General features: G+C 39.4%; 1 protein-coding gene across 4 annotated transcripts in view; it reads right to left on the reverse strand.

Moving 5' to 3' along the window:
- The window catches only part of ZNF536 (zinc finger protein 536), a 344,640-nt gene that overhangs the window by 242,280 nt on the left and 79,860 nt on the right, over nucleotides 1–22,500 (reverse strand). For all 4 annotated transcript variants that reach the window (XM_050979000.1, XM_050979001.1, XM_030227630.2 and 1 more), the window contains exon 4: nucleotides 109–224. The gene's annotated coding sequence lies outside the window, so the exon portion shown is untranslated. The remainder of the gene's footprint in view (nucleotides 1–108; nucleotides 225–22,500) is intronic.

Here is a 22,500-nt window from a genome sequence, read left to right on the forward strand (position 1 = left end):
TACAAGTATATTTAGATATGATAAAGTTAGATATTTGGGATTCTACCACCTTTCTGGGAATTAAGTCAATTCAAGAATTGATCCCCTTGTATGTACAATATGTCTTACCTGCAGCCAGAGCAGAGAAGTCTAGTAGTCTGTGCACATGTCTAGGGAGAGGGGACGGACATCAACACTCTGGGGCTCTGAGAGATCCTTTAACCTCTTTGCCTTGGTTTCTCCATCTGCAAAAGAGGGTAAAAATGAGACCTGTGTAAATATTATAAAACATTGTAATTCAAAGTAAAATTTTGAGTTAACAGCATTAGAAACACGTAACTGCTTTCTGTTTTTGTCTGTCTGCAAAATTTGGAGCATATGTGCTGTACCAATATTAGCATGTCTTCACAGTCAACATCTAGAATGAATGCTTAAATATTCATTGACTTCAAATTTCAAATTGAAGTTTGAATTGACATTCATTCTGTAGATGTAACAGCATCAACCATTAATCAGGGAATAGAAATAATACCACTCAATTTATATAATCTACATACTGTGGTCAAAATGTATACTTCTAGATATATAATCTCAAAATTTTAAAGTATTAGCTGCTTAAGTAGATCATGTGGTACGTCCCCTCCCTCTTCTAACTGGCTGATTTATGTAACTGAGCAACCAAACAAAAATTCTGAGATGTATGTTCAGCTGTAACATTCAAAATTTACATTGTGTATTGAATCAAGTAAATACTCAACTCATGCAATCAGGGAACAGAAGAAATAACATGATTTAGGTAACCAGCTATGACTATAAATTTATAAATAATCAAAACAAAAAACTCTACGAATAAAGATTTTTAAAATACATTATTCGCTGAAGAGGTCTGTAAGTAACTACTGAATAAATACTTTCCACATTCACAAGAAAAGAAAAAAATCCAAAATGTACCTAAGGAGTCACTGTGACTTGTTTGTTCAGATCTACCTACCCAGTTATTCTTCCCTCCCTTCCTCCCCCTTAAACTACACCTATATAAATGGAAATTCAAAGCCTATAGTTTCTAATGCACTCCTTGTGGACTAGTTAATTTTTAGGCGAGTTACAGGAGTATCTAATGCAAACATTTACATTTTCTAAAAGGGGGGAAAAAGAAATATGGAGTTACCAAAATCATTATAGCCATTATTTGAACAGAACATTTCAACCCTGCTGAATGCTTACAGTCTTTCAGCTCTGTCCTTCTGGTATCTTTTCCAGCCCCTTTTTAAACTACATTCTTACAGATACCATTGACCAGCACAAAAGTCACTGAGTGCATTTCTTCCCTGTAATTGCTTTGCATTGCCCCAAAATTTTGCACTTGCCAAATAACATCGTGCTTTTCTCAACTTTTAGGTTCCTGTGCAGGTTTTAGAAGTCTTAATTTTCAGGTAAATTCACTATGGTAAAGAATGAGAAAAGAAAGGAGGAAACATGATTTAAATGAGCTCGTGTCTTCTACTTAAGCTCCAAGAGAGATATTCAAAGTTTGAAAATGCAATCTCCAGATAAAGATAAAAGCTCCCATGTCATGTCTCTGTAAACCAGAACACAACTGGCACTTAGCAAGTTGTCCTGTCTGCTGATGGGAGCAGCAGGGATGAATCTGGCCAGTCCACTTGCACTTCCCTTTCTGAAACCAGTAATAAAGTTTGAGGGGTTATTTTTAAAGCAGCTCTTAGAGTGTTTCAGCTCACTACTGTCAGCTTCAGATCTCAAATGCAATTTGATTTATAATTACATTTTAAAAACTAGCATTAAAATAACATTAGAGGGGTCATAATCTGAACTTTTTAGTAGTTAGGCACGTAGCATATATTTAGAAATGGATCTCCAACAGGATTCATCTGGAACACATTCTGACTGGAATTCCTTCCTTCAGCCATTTCAGTACTCTACTGAAGCTGGTGTGCCAAGGGGCCATGGTGGAGCCCTGTATTTCAGCACTGCTTTGAATGGAAACAGACTGAAATACACTGCTGGTCAAGGTCTTTTCTTGCATTACAGTCAGGCCCATGTTTGTAAACACCAACAGGTCAGAAAGTGTTGGAGGATCTGGAATAAGGCCTCTGCACTGAAAAGACACATGTTACATCCCTTGAAAAATCCATTTGGCTCCATTGCTTCTGAACCTTGAAGCCACTTAAATTTTCTTGTCCTCTGTGGCACAGAATGATTTGAGGGCATTCACCCCTTTGAGTAGCTCCTAGAGGTCAAGTTCTGCTCATGCCAGCCAAAACACATGTGCAGTGAAAAAGCAGCGTTGCCAACTATTCCTACCTGCCCCCCCAGCTGTGCAAACAGCTCACACAGGCACTCAGGGAACCTGTGCTTGCACCTCCTGCACACAAGATGGGCTTCAGATGGGGCACAGACACCTTTCAGATTTTGCTTTGTTCTCCAAGTCCAACCTTCTGATAAAAAAAACTTTAGAACTATTCATCTCTACACTGGTACCTAACTACAACTTCAGAAGCAAAATGCAGAGAAGGAATTCCATTTCTGAACACTAGTGCTGAAGTAAATGAGCTAGTAAAAAAAAAAAAAAAAAGTCTGTGCCTTAAAACCAAGTTTGAAATTTTATAGGCTTTTACTCCATAATTTGTACTTGAGCCTTCTGTTATTTTTAAACAAATCTAATTTCTTACAGCTGTGAAATTTACATTTTAAGAGTGTCTAGTGGCCATGTGCATTAATTACTTTATTGTAATATTTTAATGAGTTTGGGGTTCAACTCTGAAAGAATCCTTCTGAATCCCTGCTTCCCCACAGAATTACACCAGAACCTGATTCAATCACAACTTCACACACCCTGGTCCAAACCCTGATGGACTTGCACAATATTTTCAGCTGTTTTATGAAATCACTGAACTTTAAAACTGGCCCCAGATTTTAGGATTTCTCACCAAACTAGCCTTTCCCTGGTTCAGGAGCAGAGCTAGGCTTTGAGGAAGCTTGTATTTAGGGCTGAACTTGCTGGCTGAGCCTCATCTCAATGAAAGGAGGTAGCAAAATGCAAAGTTCATCTGTGACAGTTAACATTTGGGCCAGTCTTGTTCAAAATGACACACAATGATGCAATTGCTTCCATCTCAGTATACATGACATAAAAACATGCAGGGCTAAAAGATTAACCTCACCAAGGATCTAAATTCACCAGGACAGACTGAAATGCACTACTGGAAGATTTCCACCTTTGTAAGAAAACTGAAAAGTACTGCAGTATCCATACTCCTGCCATGGTATCCCCTTTATGGATTTTGGTGGTTTGTGTCATGCTAAATTATTTCTTCTTCATCTATGCATGTGCATAAGCAGTGGTGGGACATAAGTAAAATGAACCTGTTTTTTCAGGCAGTTTTCCAGAAGGATTTAGTGCCTGTCCTTGCACTGCTGCAGGAGCAAGCGCGCATCTCAGGACTGAGGCAGAAATCTGCAGACCAACGAGGATCTCTAGAATTTGAACTGAAGAGATAAACCTTCTTACAACATCCACTGCACTTTAATTCTCTATGAATAAGCTAAAGATGCAAATCCATAACACACTGAACAATGGGTTCAAGTACAAATATAGATAAATGCAGGGAAAGTGGGACTGACTGTGTTTAGCTGACTGTGATAACAGTAAGAGGTTCATCAGCTGTCAAGTGCCACCACACACATTGCAGCCACAGTCATGCTTGGAAATCTGACCACTTTTGTCCCCAACTCTCACCTCTCTTGGCTAGGGCAAATGCAGAATTGCAACTTCAGTGAACTACCAAGCTTTTTAAAAAGCATGTTTTTAAACCACTTACAATAAGAGCAACAGTTATTATTCAGTACATGCTTTTTATCAGATTGAAGATAAACTTTATTATAACTGGTGGAGATGGTATCAATGATTTGTGGTCTATGTGAATTCTGTAATGAGAAATGGTAATCTGTCTTGGGGCAAACAATATTGTTCTGTTTACTATGCAATTAGCAATATTAAGTCAAGATTCTATAACTGATAGCTGAAAATAGGGGTGGTAGGAAGAAACTGGAAGCACTGGGAGCTGTCACAGGACAATTATCTGAGGTCTATAAATTATTTACGGTACTTTAGCCTGACATTCCCTCTCATCCTCCAAAAATCTTCCTCAGTTCTCCAGAGATGCTTGCTGTAAAAGTATTGAGACTGTCAGCAGTTTGGGGCAAAGCCAGAACCTCTTCTTGTTGTGAATACTGAACATGCAGTATAGTGCAGGAACTTCATTTTCAGAAAAGCATCAATAAAATAACAAAAAATCTCTCCAAAAGAGAGTTTTACTTTGAAATAATGGACCAACAGCTATGAATAAAAGAGGTGAGACCTAACCTCCAATTCCTGGCATATCTGATGAGAAACAGAGTATGTCCCCTGCATTTAATGTCTTCTTTAATTTTATAAACTGAGTCCCACACCTTTGCGTGACCAAAACCCTGCGCTTTTTGTTTACTCTTAGATCAGCCTTAAGCTACCACCATATGGAGCTGGGAACACCACAGACACAGCAGAAACAGTCCTTAACTAATGGTCAGAGTAAATTGTGTTGGGAGTCAAGTGGAGCCACTCTCAAGTGGCTGGTTAGGAAAAGGCCTGACCTATAATGGAGCTTCTGTGTAAAACAATACATTTTTTTTATACATTTTTACTTTACATTGTAAAGGACAGAACCATAAGTATGATCAGCCAGAGAAATTTCGCAGGCTTTTTCCAGTCTTTTCCTTGCTGTACACATGCAGTCCAGCCCTTTTGGCTCTGATTCTGCAGCAGTAAGAATTTTGAGATTACCTCAACAGGAACTCAGAGCTACAGCACAGAGCTTTCACAGCGAACAAGCAAGACCTATAAAGTGCTAGGGTCCTCCTTGCTAAACTGATCTTAAAAAAATAAAAAAAATTAATCAGATGATAGCATTCCTAAAGTAGCCAATTCCATTTGTAGCTCTCTGGAAATGTGATGCTCCCCAGAGAGCTCCCTTGCACCCAGCAGGCAAAAGCCACATTTAAGGCAGCATGACACAGCAGTGCTCTGGCAATTGGGTGCCACAAGGCAAGGGCTGCTTCTGGCAGCCTCACAGCCCCTCTCTGTGCCCTTTTCCTTAAGGATCCGTGCCTGAAATTCTCATATACCACTGAATGACATCTGGCTGATCCAGAAGATTAGCAGCTTATTCCACCTTTGTTCTCTGCCTTCTTTTAGGACAGCAATCAATGACACCACAGCAGGCAGAACCCTCCAGCACAAAAGCTAACAAAATTGTAGAATGCTTTAAGGAATGATGTAAAACTTAGCAGAGTTAAGGAAGGGTATTCCCACACAGAATCTCTGTACAAATTCCAATGCTACGTGGAAGAGCTCTCAAATTCACTTGACTTTCCTGAACAGAGCAAGGCAAAACCAGCATCAAATGACTCCAAGAACAGCCTCTTTAAAATAAAAGTACAAGCAGTTTTAATCAAGTGTGCAGTAAATTTGTGGTTTTCCTTTGTGCAAAATAACACAGAATCAGAGTTTCACAGCAAAAAACCAAACACATACTGTAAAAATAAATGGGAAAAAAAATGAGAGCAGTATAAAACTTCACATTTCTGTTCATAATATCTCAGTGATTGGCAGAAGTTGCGCACAAACTTCTACTTTACAAAAATCCACTCCTTGAAGGGAATAGCACTCAATAATTGGTATTTATAGGGCTTAATTTCTTTTTCTGAGGAGATCCTGGGTCGGGTCATTCTTCTTCCCTATTGTTCAAAATTTAAAGAACTTCTCCTATAAACAGGTATAATAATTTTCTCCAGAAAGCATTTTTTTTCTTTTCAGTAATTGGCCTACTTAAATGTTTTAATGGAACATTAAAACTGACATACAATAGCACAAAAGGTTCTCTGACCATAATATAAAGTGAGAGATGAGATTTCTAAAAACTTTTGTATGAAGGTGGTCTAGGATTGACAAAAACAGACAACTATAAAACTATCTTTAAAGGTCATAAATTAGGTACTCTCTTAAATGTAATTCAATCATTCACTGTTATAGGAGCTTGATTCTATTAGTTGTCCTATGCATTTTACAAAACAGAACTCCATTAACATTATTCACTTATAGCTTCCCTCTATAAGTGGATATTCTGCTCAACAGGCTTTAAATAGATTTTTTTTTCCCCTGAAATTGCTATTAAGCATACTTTTACTCAAAGGGCAAAGTAGGCATAGGATTATGCTTGTACTTCATGCAAAGGATACATTTTCAGCAATCATAACCACATTCATATGAAGTAAAAATACTCTATATAAGCCGATTGTTTCTATCCCTCCTAACCTTGCTCAATAAGAACTCTATTCTGATCTTTTGGGTTACACACAAGTTTTCTAATTTGGCTGAATAAAGGTATCTTGTTGGGCAGCCCATGAGCATATTCTGTGTCTTGAATTCTGACCTTGACATGTTCAAGGTGGATCTCAGTTATAAGATGCTGCTCAGAGAAGGTAAATGTACTTTCATTAAAAAAAAAAAATCATCAGGATTTTTTTTTTACTTTCTTCAGTTAAGGAGTACATTATAGAAGTCCTGCTTTTAAAAACCTGGCTTTTGAGAAACACTGAAAATATAAACCTTGCTGAAGTGACTAGTGCACATATGTAGCCACAAAATTTTTGGAGCAATTTGCCTAATCCATAGTTACACTTCAGCCACAGAAACATCTACTGTAGATCATACAGCTCCGATTTCATGTTGATTTTACAGTGAGTGGTTGTATGCCCTCACCTCTCACAGGTTAGATGATTCCATCCTGCACATGCAGAAGGGCTTTGTGCTGGGCCAAACCTCAGATCCCGCCAGCAGCCTCAAAGGATTTTAGCCACCCTGCAATGCCGAGCCACATGCCACAATAATCTGACACACAAACAGCCTTTGACCCATTGAGGTACTGGAGTTGCAACAGCACAATCTGTACATAAAATATGCATATGCTGAGAGCCAAATCCTCTTTCAGCTGGTTACCATATTCTGTGTTCATGTCTTACTGCTTAAAGCAGCACACATGGCAGAAATCCTACACTGTTGTTCTCATCGGCCACACCAATCCCAGATAATCAAGTCAGGGCAGACACTCTTTTCTCAGAGGAAAAGGTTGAATTTTATCTGACCACCAAGCTTCAGTTTGCACTTGAGGTTCTAATTTTCTCCTGGTCTCAGCCCATTTCTGTCTTGCTCTGGCACACACTGCCCTAGTAAGTACATTTATTACCTCAGTAATTCCTCTGAGGGCTGTCTCACTTTCACTTTATATCTGGACTCACATAAGCATCTCCCCATTTTACAAGGAAACATTTATTAGCCTCTGATAGGAGCTTCCTGTTCCACCCTGCAGAATCCCATTGTCTGTTACCCTTCAAAAGCAGGCTAACAAGTTGCACCCCCCTGGGCAGCTCTCTCTGGTGGTGTTTGAGTGCTGGCCGTGCAGCATGGACATGGAGAAGGCATGGAGGGGCATGACCAGGCATCCCAGGTGATCTTCCTGGGCTGTTTGCAGGCTTTCACTACTCAGCAGGCCACACACAAAGTCAACATGGGGCCCTTACACAATGGTACCTCTCACCAACTACCAGCACTCAGTCACCCTGCAATTTCTAGGGTGCCCCACACATGCTCCTTGTTCATGCCCTTGGGACCAGTGCAGAAAAGACCTGTGAAAGTCTCCTTCACCCAAGGTTTCCTCAACTATGAGGTTGATCTTATTACTTTGGGACACTTGAACAGTAGAGGGTAAGCCTATTATATCATAAAACCAGGGATTTCTGCTGTAATTCTTCCAGTTCACAGCTAATTATCGTACTTGAGAGCTGCTCATGGGATTTTTTTCCAGGTAGTTGTGGATCATCACTGCATATTCCAGGTCCACCCTGCAAAAATCCCAAGTCTAGCAACTATTTGGTAAAGTTGGTCCTGTCCAAAAACTGTCCAGCATTCCACAGTGTTACACAGGAAACTTTGGCCATGATCGTCTCCAGTCACAGCACAGACATATCATCAGAGGAGGTAAAAAAGTATAATCTCTAGAAAATAAAATTGCATGGATTTGCCCCAGCTGTAAGTCTGGGGACAAGAAAAAGATTTCAATGCACTGACTATTTTGTTGGAAACCATGTGAAGTCTCTCATCCACATCAGCCTGCTATTTTTTACTTCTATGGGAGCAGACAACATTCGTATTCAGCTGCTCACTTATAAATAAAAAACATTTTCACATGGCTGGATTGGAGTGGCCTCTTTCCCCCCCCCCTTTCGGTTCCCATTATTTTATATATTACACACATGTTCTGTCAGCGAAGCTCACTTTGTTATCTGAAACATCTGTGGTACCCTGCTGTGGAGAAGGCCAACACTGCTGCTGCTGTTGCTGCCTGTCTTTATTAGCCACTGATTTGCTGATGTCGTCCTCCGACGGCTCCAGTTGGCCTCCGCAGCGCCGGGGCTGCACGGCTCAACTGTGGGGTTCTGTGACCTGCCAGAGGGGTCCTGCAGGTTCACAATATGGCACTTACCCTCTCTAGGAGGGTGTGAAACCAAGGTTTCATGTGGGAGCTCATGCAAGCACTGGTGTTTGTATTTCTAAAGAAATCTCAGTGAATTTATCTGAGATGCCATTGCAAGGAGGCACATCCTCATCAGAACGAAAGGAACTCCCACCTGAGGCTCTCATGAGATCTGGCTGTTGAGCAGCCAAAATGTTTTCTCCTTTCATCCTTCTGGCCAAGTGAAAAGTTACCTGGATTGATCTCCTTTAGCCTTATTTTCAAGTGCATTTTACAGTTATAGTCCTGACATACTGCTCTGTCCCATGATATTCCCTGGGATCAACTGTTGCTGAAAAGATTACCTAAGGTATATAAGTATGGATTTCTTACAGAGTCAAGAAAAGTTTTTAAAAGATCAACTTAGATATGGAAATATGTATATGTTTCTTAAATAACATATTTTAGATAAGATCTTGAGGTCACCTGATAGGAGATGAAGCTATTTCTATGTATTTTATACATGTACTTTCAGCAAGCAATAGCACTTCAGTAAAATCAGCTTAACCATTTCCCCTCTTAAAAATCAAAACCCTCTTATCTTCATATGGATTTCTTATGCAATAGATGAGGGGAATATACATTCCATAGAAGAATTTGAGAGATGATTGTTAAACCACAAAACTTAAGAAGAACATTTAGGGGAAGATGCAAGAACAACTCACGAAAGCGCTCACATGGACCAGATTTCCAGCTGATGGCATTGCTTCTGTGGGTCTACTGTTTTAAGGAACTGCTCTCTAATACAAAGCTAAGACAGTAAGAAGTTAAAGGCACTTCCTTTCCTTTTTAAAGAAATCTATTTATCGATGACATAAAAATCTAAGGTGAGTTCTGACTCCCACAGGTGCACTCAAACCAGCTTTCTTGTAAATTTTTCAGATCTCTCAAGGACTGGGAGCCTGATACAGAGAATAATTATGGTATGGAAGCATCACGTGACTGCTGTCACAGATCTTCTACATGCAAGTCAGTGTGCATATGTGGCCAATTCAAGATTCCAGATTGAAGACTGATGTGGAGATAATTATAAATGAAAATAAAACACAGCTTTTGAAATAACACCCTGTTTTCTTTAGAAAGTAATTGATCACCTAACCCCAGAAGGAAGGCTGAAAAGTTACTATATAACAAAGTGCTAGTAGCAAGCAGCTTGCTATATATTTCAGGATCAAGACCATGATGACAAGGATAGAGAATCAAGAAAATAAATGCCACAAGGACTTCTCTCCCCTCCTCAAACCCCTTTTGCTTGGAGCATTACTTACTTTTAAATTTGGTTTTCTTATATTACACAGCTTTAGTGCCCCAAAACATCTAAACTCTGTGCAGAAACAGGAAGAATATTTCCATATTTAAAATCTGAACCTCATTTCCTATCCCCTGAAAATAACTGAGATGTGATAGCACTGGTCTCCAAAATAATTTTCAGATTCCCCACTAACAACTTGGCGTGCAGTAGAACAAGCTTCAGAACTGCTCCCTGGTCAATTCATTGTGTTTCACCAGAGCAGGAACTAATCACAGAGTCACAGGTTGTTCCCCCTGCTCCAAGCATATCCTGAGAAGGAAAAATGGGATGGGATACTGTTGCTACTGGCGCCACTTGCTGAGGATTGTCTAAAGAAGGTATTTCAAATCCTCTGGAGGCCAGGGAAGTCACAGATGTTTTCCACTACCAGAGGAGTACAAAGTACCTGAGCAACAGCAAAGATCTGGTCTTAAAATTGCAAGATAGCTCTTATTTGGAGGAAAGTGCAAGGAAGGAATAAAATTAATGTATACACATGAACAAGTCCAAAACTTGGAAGATGAACTGAAAAGTCAATTATCTTTATAAATTTTAAAACTGCAAACAGTTTCAAGCAGGACACTTTTTCACTCTCTCCAGATCCTCCTGCAGGACATATGTACAAGATAGAAAAAGCCTTTACATAAAGAAATATGCTAACTTGAAGAGAAGATATTTATGGTTGTGGGGAAAAGAAAAAAATTAGTGCAGTGTTATGTTGGAATGATAGTAATTTCTCTTTTACCGTTTGTGTATGTCACCATCTATTGTTACGCAGTCTTTTAACATTCATCTGAATATTTCATCCATGCAGAAATTAGTCCCAGCATCTTTTTTCTGAATAATGTTTGGCGGGCATTGCTTCACAACTGCAAACAATCCTTTATTGCTATTGAGTGCTACACTCAGGCTTGTTCCACACTGGAGGTTAGAATCTGATCCTAAGTCCATTAAATCACAGAGTCTTTTTAAAGTTTAATCTTGAGAGGATTTGAGTTATAAACAAAGGACACTATACATGGGGAAAGAAACAACAGAAAACTATGAACTTATGACATTAATGCAACCTCAAGTTCAAATTTTGTGTGTGATTTAGCAAGAAAATTCTGAGCTTTCAGCAGCAGCCTATACGCCCTGGCATGTGGGCAAAGCTAAACGCAGCATTGATGATCATATCCAAAACACACATATGGATCCCATTTTACTATAGACGTGATTCTTCATGTGCAAAACATGTGTCTGACTGGTTTTCTTTGGCTTTTTAAGATGTGTTTCTTGTTCTCTGGTGGGGGCAGGGAGCAGAGCAGTAAATAAACAATTTGCATGGTCCTTGAATATACATTATCTATGAAGAGAACAGCCTGGGATTCAAGAGCAGGTAAAATGCCTGGACTCCAGCTAAAAGTATCAATTTCAGCAAACAACCAAGTGCCAACAGAGAGAAACTTAGTCCACTCTACATCTTCTGCAGCACACTACTCTATCCCACTCTATAATTGCCAGATAGGAAAGGGAAAAAGGGCTCCAGATGCTAATAACTTGGAAGTGGTAATTAGAGGAGTCCGCATTACTGCTGCGAGACTCCCATCTTCCCTTGATTACTGGAAAGAAATTTTTTTTCCAGTGGGTCTCCTTCTCACTTCTAAAACAAGCAGCACTTCTGTGTTCCTTAGTCCCATCTCTGTCTCACTAAACACATCAACAGGAATTTGATTGGGCCCAGAAAACTTTCTCTGTCTTCTTTAACACTGGAGGATGCCCTGTTTCCCATAAAAAATATAGGAAAATATCCACAAGCTTATAAGGTGACCTAACAGGAAAGTACCACAAGCCCCAACTTTTAGCTATACAAGATAAAAATTGCCTTCTGCAGCCCCAGCCTGAGTGTGACAGAGAACAAGAGAGTCTGCTTCCCTTGTTTCAAAGGGTAACAAATAGCTTTAAAGGCTCCTTGAGCATTTATAATCTCTAGGATCACAGAGACAAAGTAAGTCTGGAAAGGGTCTGAACATCGCATGAGAAAGTAAAAGGAAAAATACACTTATCACAAAGAGGGAATGCATTTGTATTATTATATTGAAATAGCACAAGGCTACAATGACAGGCTATAAATTTTTCTCTTGGACTGTACCCAATATTTTCCATTTCAAGTAACAACAGTGTAAGAAAGAGCGACTCAGAATTAATAGGAATTACAGACATAAATTGGTAGGTACTTAGGTGAAAAAGAACCTCAAATTCAGCTGCTGTTAAAGGAGAAAAGGTTAACTAGCCCTGTGAGCAGCCCTTGGACCCATTTGTACTGCTGACAAAGTGACCAAAAAGGTATGCTTAGATGTTAACAATGGTGCCCATCTTTGTAATTCTCAGATTCATAGCCCAGAATGTTACAGTGAATCTTTTGGCAGTGAAAAGCATCTTGTTTTTATGCCTGAAATTTAACATTAAACACAACACTAAGCCTAATCTATGTTACCAGATAATAATAGCAGTGATAGTTACTACATGGTCCGGCAGTGATGAGAATTAAGTTACAGAAATTTCTCACTTCTACTTTTTCTGATTTGATATGTCATTTCATTAAACAACCATGAATTATTGAACATTAATAATTTTAAATCAGTGTTGTGCCTTAAGATATACACTTACAGACTATTAGTATTTTTCTTAACCCTTTTGTTGCTATAACTGACTATTGAAACACTCTGGCTGCTTAGTTTAAAAAAATTGAAAATCAACCAACCAGCCAAGCAAACTGGGCTGCAAGGAGCCTGCTAGCCAAAGCCAGTGTACATTAGCTAAGCTGGATCCACAAGAAGAACATTTTTTCCTCCGTTTTTAAGACTCAATCCTACATTTGGTTTGGTATATGTAAATCCACGTGGTTTTCTAACAGGTCCATCAAACCTTGAGAGATAAGTCTTAAAACTCAAACTAAACCTGGCAAGACCTCTTTTTATCCCACTATACAGACTTCTAAAAAGAGAAGGACTGCAAATATTGTAAAAAAATAAAATCAATGCAAAGTGGTTTAGCACAGGTGTTGCTGTTATTGTGCTACATTTGGAAAGCCCACACATTCAGCACACCTTCAATTCACACACCCAGCTGTGTGAGGTGGTGGGCTATTGTTAGTTTACAGGTTTGCAATAAAAAGCATGAAGTAATATTGGCAGGCTCAGGAGCTTTTTTTTCCCCCTTATGATGTCTCCCTGCATCTATTTATCTAGTTCTCCTTGCTTTGTTTCTGCTTTTATATTCAGCATATTCAAAAAAGGGTCAGTAGAGGTTTTAAAGATGTAATGCCACGCTCGAGCCTTTTGAACACTAAGAGAAAACCTCAAAAGGTTCACGCATAAAGGAACAAAGATATAAGGATAGCTTTGAACCTAAGGGGCTCTCTCACTGCAAGCAAGTGCATTGCCAGCATGTCACAGGTGTACACCACATGAGCAAGTGAAAAAATAAAATGCCTTTGTGAAGGGGTGTGATGCTGACGGGTCCGAGTGCAGAATGCATTAATCCCAGGGTGAGCGCGTGCATCTGTTAGATATTTATGTAGTTCCTACTAGTAGTTTGTACAGATATCTGAGCAGGTGAACGTCAACAGCTTTGAGACCATATGGTAAAGGGAGGCTGGGAGAGGGTAGGGGAAGGCCACCAGGCACTCTGGGTCTGACAGGAGGGCAGGCACGCCCAGCCTGAACATGGCCCTGGGTAGCCGGCACTCCGGGGCCAGCCTCAGACTCCTGCTGGCTGAGCTGTGGGACACCGGGGCAAACAACCGAGCCTTCCTCTCAATTTCCCCCTCCTTGAACAAGAGTTACTAAAATGTAACCACACAACGGCAATTTTCTTTCATGTCCCTCTAGTTTGTCTATCCTTTCTTTTTTTTTGTGGGAATTAAGTAGAATTTTTTTAATGTATTCAAAAAGTTTGTTTCGCAGAGCTTCTTTGAAATAATTTTTAGATGTTGACTTTAGTTTGTTGGAAGAAGACAGAGTGAAGATCTCTGTCTCCTGGTGGTTACAGGAACACGCTACAGCAGGGAAGAGCCAAGTCCTGTTCCTTTGCCTGGTTCAGAAATTGTTTTATTTTTGTTTTTACATATTAACTCTGAGACACTCAGGTTCAGGAATGACATGAATCAGAACCTGAGTCATCTCATTTCCCAGAACAGTCTCCTGACCACCAGACTGCACTCCTGGTAGGTATATGTATAAGCACAATTGACTCCAACCTGTTTTCAAAAGAAAAAAAAAATCACTTTTAAGAAAAACAATGCACTTTCAAAAAGTGACATTTTGTCTATAATGTTTAGTTTCTCTACTAAATATCCTCAGCAAGGAACTGTGAGAATTCATTCATCCTTGAATGAACTTATAAAACATGCTGAGACATCTCTGGTTGAAATGTATGAATTTTTTATGATTAGCACAGAGTATTAGAACCCAAAAATTGTCAGTTTATACTCCCTTTTAACCTAGACCCCTCAGTTACTCCTACCATACATGACTTTTGGGAAATTAAAGGAAAACTGTTTTGATAATAAATGTGAATCCTCTGAAGGAGGTATGTTGGGAAAATTTTTCTTCAAATTAAAATTTTCTGTAAAATGGAGAAAACAAATCTCTCAAATCCCCTCCACTTCAAACAGCCCAGAAACTACCTTGAACCCTTCATGGTTCAAGTTTCTCTCAAAGGTAAGGAAATCAAAAACTAGCTTGGGAGTCCTCTAAGACCCTTTTGCTAGAGGAGTAATTCCACCTTTGAAAATCTTGGTGCAATGAAGTGAATTCATCAAGAATCGCAATTTCATTTTTGATACAGGTCCAGACACACAGAGCTGCAGAAATGTGCCTTCCTCACCCTTCTGAAGCATTACAGCTTCACTGAGAGCCTTGCAGGGAGGATCCACACACAGGGCATGGGGCTTGTAGTTTAGCATTGCCCAAACTCTGCTGCCAAACACTACTAGTCCATAGTAAATCCCATGAATTTCAACAGCTCCACTGAGACTGTTGCTAAGTGCTTCTGAAAATATCTAATCACACCTTCCCATCCTCTTGTACACCTACCTCTCACAATATCAGAGCCCACACTCTTGTAGTAGCCCTTTTCAATTTATTTCCCACATACTTCCCTTGCCAAGAAGATATTGTTCATACCTCTCCTTCACTGAGTAATTAACTTGTTCCAATCCTTGGAAATGAAACACTCACCCCTGCTTTTGCCCCAGCCCTCAACAACCTCTTGCAAAGCTCCTCTTGCAGCTCACCACCCCATAGAGTGGGGGAAGACACACCATAATTGTTCTGTGCTTGGCACCTGAGAGGGAATAATCCCTTGTCTTTTATTTCTCTGCTCTACTTTAATGAAGCACAGTTAATAAAAAGGGGTGTGAATAAAGCTGGTGGTTTACACCACCCTTACACCCACCACCCTTGTTGTTGGAGGCCCCTTGGAGTGCCCCTCACTCCAGCATCTGGTCGAGAGTGGGCAAATCCCAGTGTTGCTCCATGGAAAGGACAACATCAGGAATGACACGTCCACTGTGTATTAGAAAATATTGAGATTTTTAATTTGGGGAGCTGGGCATTGCACGGCATCTGTAAAATATGCCCCAAACATTCTCAGGCCTACAGCTCAAATAGTTTGATTAAAATTGACTAAGATCAGTCTCTCATCCTTCTGTTTAAAAAATGAGCATTCATTTATGCAGTTTAATTCAAAGATTTATATATGATTAAAATTACTATAAGATGTCTAGCTTTTCTGCAATAAACTGCAATGGCCATCAAAATATTGATAGTCATTGGTAAATTACTTCTGGTGTTTAATCAATGTTATTTTTTTATCATCCAATTTCTTCTTCAAGTCAGCTTCTAACACTAAACTACATTTCATCAAGGTTGGTAAAATGTTTAGAAAGGAACAGATGTCAGAATATGGGGATTGCCAATAACACTGATGGAAGCCAGTAATTTCTTTCCTGTCCAAAGGCAAAAGAATGAAGAATAATCTAGACTGTATACAATAATACAAGATTTACTACAATGTTAATGGCTATAAAAAGTAAAAGTATACAAAAACTATCTCCATTTTTTTCAAGCCATCACTAAGGGCAGTGTTTTTCAATTTCAGACAATTTTTACAGGAAAATGAAAGGTCTAGGTACTCTTAAACCTTTAAATATCCATAAAATACAGATGAAGACACAGGCTAGTGGTAGTTGCTTCCAAATATACTTGTATATTAGTCTATTGTGCAAGTTAATAATTTTGCCAAATCTCAAAAAATGTGGATGCAATCTTTCCTTTAAGAAAGCGGCTCAGCTTGTTATTTACAGATTGTAACATTTACATAAGAGTTTGGTTTAACAAGAGATATAAATATAGATAAAACCCTTAGGACTTCATTCTTTAAACTGCCCTCTAAAAATCTGCCCTACAATTTGCACACTGAATTTTGTGCAGACTATTCTTGGAAGCCTTTTGTGAATTAGGGAGAACTGACTCGAAACAGGGGCTGGTTAATCACAATTTTGCAAATTGTACGTAGCAATCATCCTCACATTGTGAAAATCAGATCTATAAAATGCTGATGTTTTAAAGCTGAAAAATAAATAAGCTAAGTAGGAATACTTTGCTAAGAAAGAAAAAAAGAGTAGAAGACCCTTTGCAAAGAAATCCTCAAAAAAATAATAACTAGAGTAAGAGAAGTGGCATCATAAATAAAGTGCATCTCCATTCCAGATCTCAACTGCAAGCCCACCCTGGAAAAAAATGTTACCAACTGACTGTTCCTGCCCAAGTCTCATGTCAACACTCACCTGAACACAAAAAAACTGCATTTCCAAGAATAAGCCTGTGAGAGTTTAGTACTTTGGAAAGCTCCTGTGTGTTCACCTACCACCTGGGCAGGCCTCCAGTGGAGGCAGGGCTGGAGAAACTTCACCCTTCCAGTGTCCCTCAGTGCCTGGCTGTGCCCCCAGGCAGAGCTGCCCTGCCTGCACACCAGGACTGTCACTGCAGCACCAACTGCAGCCACCTGGCCACCACACCTTATGGTGCAAGTTGAGGGCAAGCACTTGACAATAATGGCTGGCAACTAAATAGTTTGAGGGAGAAGGGGCTGAATTTATGTGGAAAAGAAGATGCCTCAAAGACGACTTTTTGTTCTGCTTTAAGCTGCAGCTAACATAATTTCAGAATTATTCTTTTCCACATAGGTTTTGCAATTCCTAACATTTAGTATAAATGAATGTCTCTGTTTATTTTCCTTGATCTGTTACAAAAGGTCCTTGACAAACTGACTGCTTTGAGCGTACAAGGATTTGCTGAAATTCAGGCAAAATGTTACCAATATCATTATAGTGACAAGGCCTTTCCATTGGGGTTCAGCAGTGACACAGTGTGTGTCAGTCACCTTCCTGCCATTCCAAGCCCCTTCACTATGGACACAAGTCACAAACAGTGGAAACTCTGTTTTCCTGATGTTGATCCTCCCCAAAGGTCAGGTTTCTTACCTCAAACATTCCAGCAGTTGCTTAGACTGCAGTTGAGGAATTTTGTGTAACATTGCTTCTAGAAAGCAAATATTTATGTTAGTAAATACCATTAAAGTATTACTGTTATACAGGTATTCTCATTAGCAAACTACTAAATAGGAGGAAGAGAATTTTAAACTAAATGGATAAAAACATACTATATTTGTGTATTAAACAAACTTAACCATCTTAGTTGACCATGCTAAAGTCTGGCTATTAACTATTTTTATGAGAATTAATGTTTTTAGAATTACTATAAATTCAGAATTTGTGCCTTTGCTACAGAGAGCAGGCAGATGCAGCAGGCCCTACAAATAGGCATTACCAGGATTTCATAAAAGTAGTGGTCAGGAAAAAAAAGAAAAAGGAAAACAAAGGACCCACAGGAACCTTACAGGGGGATGAAATAAAGAAATTCCTCTTGAATGGGAGAGCCTTACATTCATGCCTGGCTCTGAAAAGGTAGTTCAGGGATTTAGCTTCACACTGATAAGTGAATATCCTGAACATCAGGCTCAGTTGTTCTGGTAGAGCACATTTATTCACCCACTCCTGCTGGAGTTACCCTTTTGCTGTCCTTTTCCCTTTTTTAATTGAAGAAAGCATTTAGCCTACAACTTCGTCATTGCATCTGAGAGTCAAAAGGAAAAGAGTTCAGGAATCTCAAAGTACATATTATTTATTCAAACAGAACAGCTTTAGCAATTTTGGCCATGAAAACAAAACTTTTTAATAGATGGAATTTGTAAAGGATGAAAAGAAAGCTCTTTTCTTGAGTTCCACCCCACTACTCAGATTGGAACCAAGATCTACAGAGGTAGAGCTGAGCACCTTCCTGTGTTTCCTCTGCTTGTCACTTTTTAGGCCAAGACTACATCAGGAAAAGCTCAGATGTTACTTATTAATTCAAAATAAACCTATTTTAAGGCCCTAATAGGTGATGCCTCTTGTGAAAAAGGAACACGGGACACTCACAGCAATGCAGGGCTGAAAGTGGGAAGGAGTCTTTCAGGGATGGGATCTCCATAATGAAATCTCCCATAAAAACTTTGGAAGATTCTTGTTTGCTATTTTGAAGACAACCTGCCTGTGAGTCCAGATGTACTCATCTAGACTTTCAAACACACATTTCAATGTGATCTGAGTTTAAATGTAAGATGGTAAATGAGCTATTCATCATCACACCGAATCATCTTAAATATCACCTGAGCCATTTCACTTATTTGAGAAATGTTGGCAGCTCTGAAGTTGAAAATACTGTATATTTCAGAGGCAAAATGCCCAAGACTGGATTTTTTAATTTAACATAATGAAGCAAAAAAAGTGATTTATTCCTTGTTTGTTACATCCAGTTATGCTGATAATTAGGCAAATGCTTTACCTTTATGTTCTTGTTACCTTCCTGAGCACTTCTACTGAAGGATTTTACTCTTCCTGCAGCCCAGCGTTTATTCATGATGTGAGAACACTGAATTTTCTATTTGTTATTGTGTTTTAGGCAAAGATGTCTCAGAAACAATTTTAGTATGGATTCAAAATTCAGAGCTCTTTAAAAAAAAAAAAAAAATTGTGTCTTAGAACCAATCCATGACTCCAGCAGCAGGTGATTTACAGTCCCAGTGCTCTGGGGTTGTGAGCAGCAGCCAGCTCAGGTAGGGCACAGGGCAGGTACTCACACACAGAGCAGCCCAGCAGTGTTTGATTCTGTGTGTTGACCCAGACATTAGGATGTTTACTGTCTGCATCCCACTCCTTCACTCCCTGAAAAACTCTGCAAAACCAAGCCAGCTCACGACATGTCAGCCTTCTGATGGCTACATCAGTCTCTGTCTCTCAGCATTTCTCTACTGCTTGGCAAGATTTGACCTCGTGGCTCTAACAAATCACACCAACTGCCTGAACAGCACAAGCAGACATTCCTTCACACGAGCCCGGAGGCTTTCAGGGCAACACAAGGCATCTGCTTGAGAAAATTGTAGGCAGTTGCTTGGGAGCAGAGTAGAATGTTGCTTTACAGTCCACTATAATTGTATTTTTATTACTACTACTACTTAACAGGAGTAGTTTGGAATAACTATAGTTTTCTGCTCAAAGCCAAACTCTTGCCAGATGCTGCTGCTCCCAGTCCAATCTGAGAGCAGCAGAACTTCCTGATGCTGCCTCTGAAGGGATGCAGACCTTGATTCCACGAGCCAGACAGACACAAGAGATACTACTAATTAAAAACAAAATATTCAACTCCTAAAATAACCCTGAAAATCTACAAATCAGCATCAGGGTATTTTAAATTATCCCATAACTCCCATAAGCAAAAGAGCTTGAAAATGTCTCTCTTTGGAGACAGTTTTAAGTATTTTTTTGGCTACATCCACACAGGAAAGAGATTCTCCCCTTAAAGTTTTAGAACACTATAAGAAGATCCAGAGGAATTAGCCTCATCAAGCCATTTAGAAAAGTTTAAGGAAAGTGACCATAGGAATAACACCTTCTCTCAAAACCAATGAACATCACTTAAGACATGATCATGAGCTTCAAATTTTTAAAAGCTTTAACACTTTAAAATAATATAAATTATATATACAATACAGACAATATAGGGAAGTGCAATGAGGGCCACCAAATCTGTTGTTTCCTCTGTGATTCTCATGGCCCAGTGTCTCTGGCCTCGCTGCATTTGTGGATTTAAAGCCATCTCCTGCCTTGGACCAACCTGGAGCTTGTCACCAGCTGCAGCTGTGCCTGCTACCTGGGGTCATTTCAAGTTTGCTTTGAATAACTTCCCCTGTTTACCAATATTTTTAAGAAGTTCAAATCTAAAGTCTCTGCAGCTAGAAATGTACAACATGCAATGTGGCCAGCATAAGAAAATTTGAATAGACACTCACAATTTTCTTGGTTCCCTGTTAGGGGAGCAAGAAAGATCCACATTACATCCATTATCTGTCCTTAAGTGGTTTTTGTCAAATTTGGACTCTGCCACCATTCTTCAGTGACAGACATTAGGTATGACATTTTTTGACACAATGTCAATAGTGACATCAGTAATATCTGACACAAGGCACATTGGGGTTATTTGACACAGACAATTGGATAGCTCAGGGCACTGGAGATCCAATGCATAAAGAGTTATACCTCCAAGTCACCAGTGAATATCCAGCCCAATGCTTTCTAGCTGCTACCAAACGATGGCTCCTCAGAGTCTTATAGAGGAGGAGTTTGGGTGCATTGAACAGATGTCCAGAAAACAAAATTCAGCACAATAAATTACATTAATCTGTGCCCTATGTTGAAACACCATGGAATGAATAGTCAGTGACAAAGCTATTCTTCTACTGCTATCTGTAATTCCTTTTAAAAACGGTTGAATCCCAAAGGACACATGGGAGGATCAAATGAGTCAGAGAGCACTACAGCTCCAGTCTCCTGAATAAGATTTCTGTCTCAACAGCTTTCAGTCCCATGGCTTTCATTAACAGTTAAATACACTTAGGGGAAAATACAAATGTGAAATCTTACTTTCAATGATGTGTTTTCCAAATATTTCACAATTGGCTAATATACAGGACTCACAAATGCTGAACAGAAGCAAAATGAATTACAGATATGATCACTCCAGAATTTCCTAGAGTGCCACAGTCCTGATTAAACAAAGCACTTCTACCTACATCCAATACAGCACTCATGTAAGACCAGAGTCTTGCAATATTTATTATGCATCTGGCTGAGCTCCCAAGTCCTGCATCCAGCCCTGAGGTCCATTACTCACACCCTGGAAGCTCTGGACATGAGCAGAAGGAGGTGTTAGTCCTGGGGACATATGGAACCACCTGGGCTTACAAGGACAGTCACCTGCCCAAGGCACCTGGGTGCCTGGAGAATTTCATATCTCTAAGCCACAGATTTAGAAATCTAAGTTCCATTGAGTCATCTTAGAGTGCATGAATCCTCTTTTGAAGCAGATGGTTTACATTTTTATCTTACTCTAAGGTTATGCTTGTGTTCAAACACCTTTAGCACATGCAACTTCACAGGAACAGGACTTCTTTAAGGAGCAGAGTCATGTTTTTTAGAGTTCAGTGTTAAATGTTTTACTTATAGTCCTCTTTTTTTTTTAATAAGTACAACTGCCAAGCCAGAGTTAATTCATGAAGAAAACACACTCCTCTTTTTTTTCCTATTTTATATTGAAATGTGATTCACATTAGCCTGTTTATCAGAGGAAGCCATCTATATGATCATACAACTGCAGAATGATATTCAGTCAATAGCTAGAACCAAAGCTGAGCTACCAACATATTCTCTAGAACAGTTTATTTATATTAAATAAGGCTATTCTTACATCTAGACTTCTCCACGGTTCTGCAAATCAAAAAAAAAGCCATCTTATCTGATAAAATCAAAATACAGCATATTCACTGCCCCTTAAGAAATTATCCCACATTTTTACATATCACTGAAAAAGAGGCAAAGCACATTTTGTTAATCATTTTTTGGACCCTATATTATATTGCAACATCTCAAAAATGCTAATTTTTTTTTTTTAAGTGTAAGAGCAATATGTATTTTACTGCAACAAAAAGGGTTTCTGTAGCAAAATATTGGGCTGAGCCACTAAGAAAGCTTACAGTACACCACTCTCAGGAAGGATGAATTTGCATGTGACTTCACAGAAAGCATGCCCCAAGGCACTGCCACCTCCCTCTCAGTCAGGAGGGCCATGCTTTCACACATGGGCAAAAACATCTGCTGTTCTCCCAGCCTCTGCCCACAATGCCAGAGCAAGCAGTCCATTGGCAAGCCACGATTCCCACCAGTCTTGATGTTCAAAATTCCCCCTTGGCAAAGCACAGAAATTGCTGAGCAGTAACACAGCCTCTTTCTCTGACATAATTTAAAACAGCAGGTAAGGATCAAGTCTGATGTTGCCAAAAGCTTTACATCACAAGATACATCACATTCTCCTTGGTCCAGATTTTTGGAGAAGCATTGCTCTGGGCACTGCCTGATGAACACACCTCTGCTCATCTGTCTCTATCCAAAAAAGAGCCACTCTT

This window comes from Serinus canaria, chromosome 11 (assembly GCF_022539315.1).
Source record: "Serinus canaria isolate serCan28SL12 chromosome 11, serCan2020, whole genome shotgun sequence".
NCBI lineage: Eukaryota > Metazoa > Chordata > Aves > Passeriformes > Fringillidae > Serinus > Serinus canaria.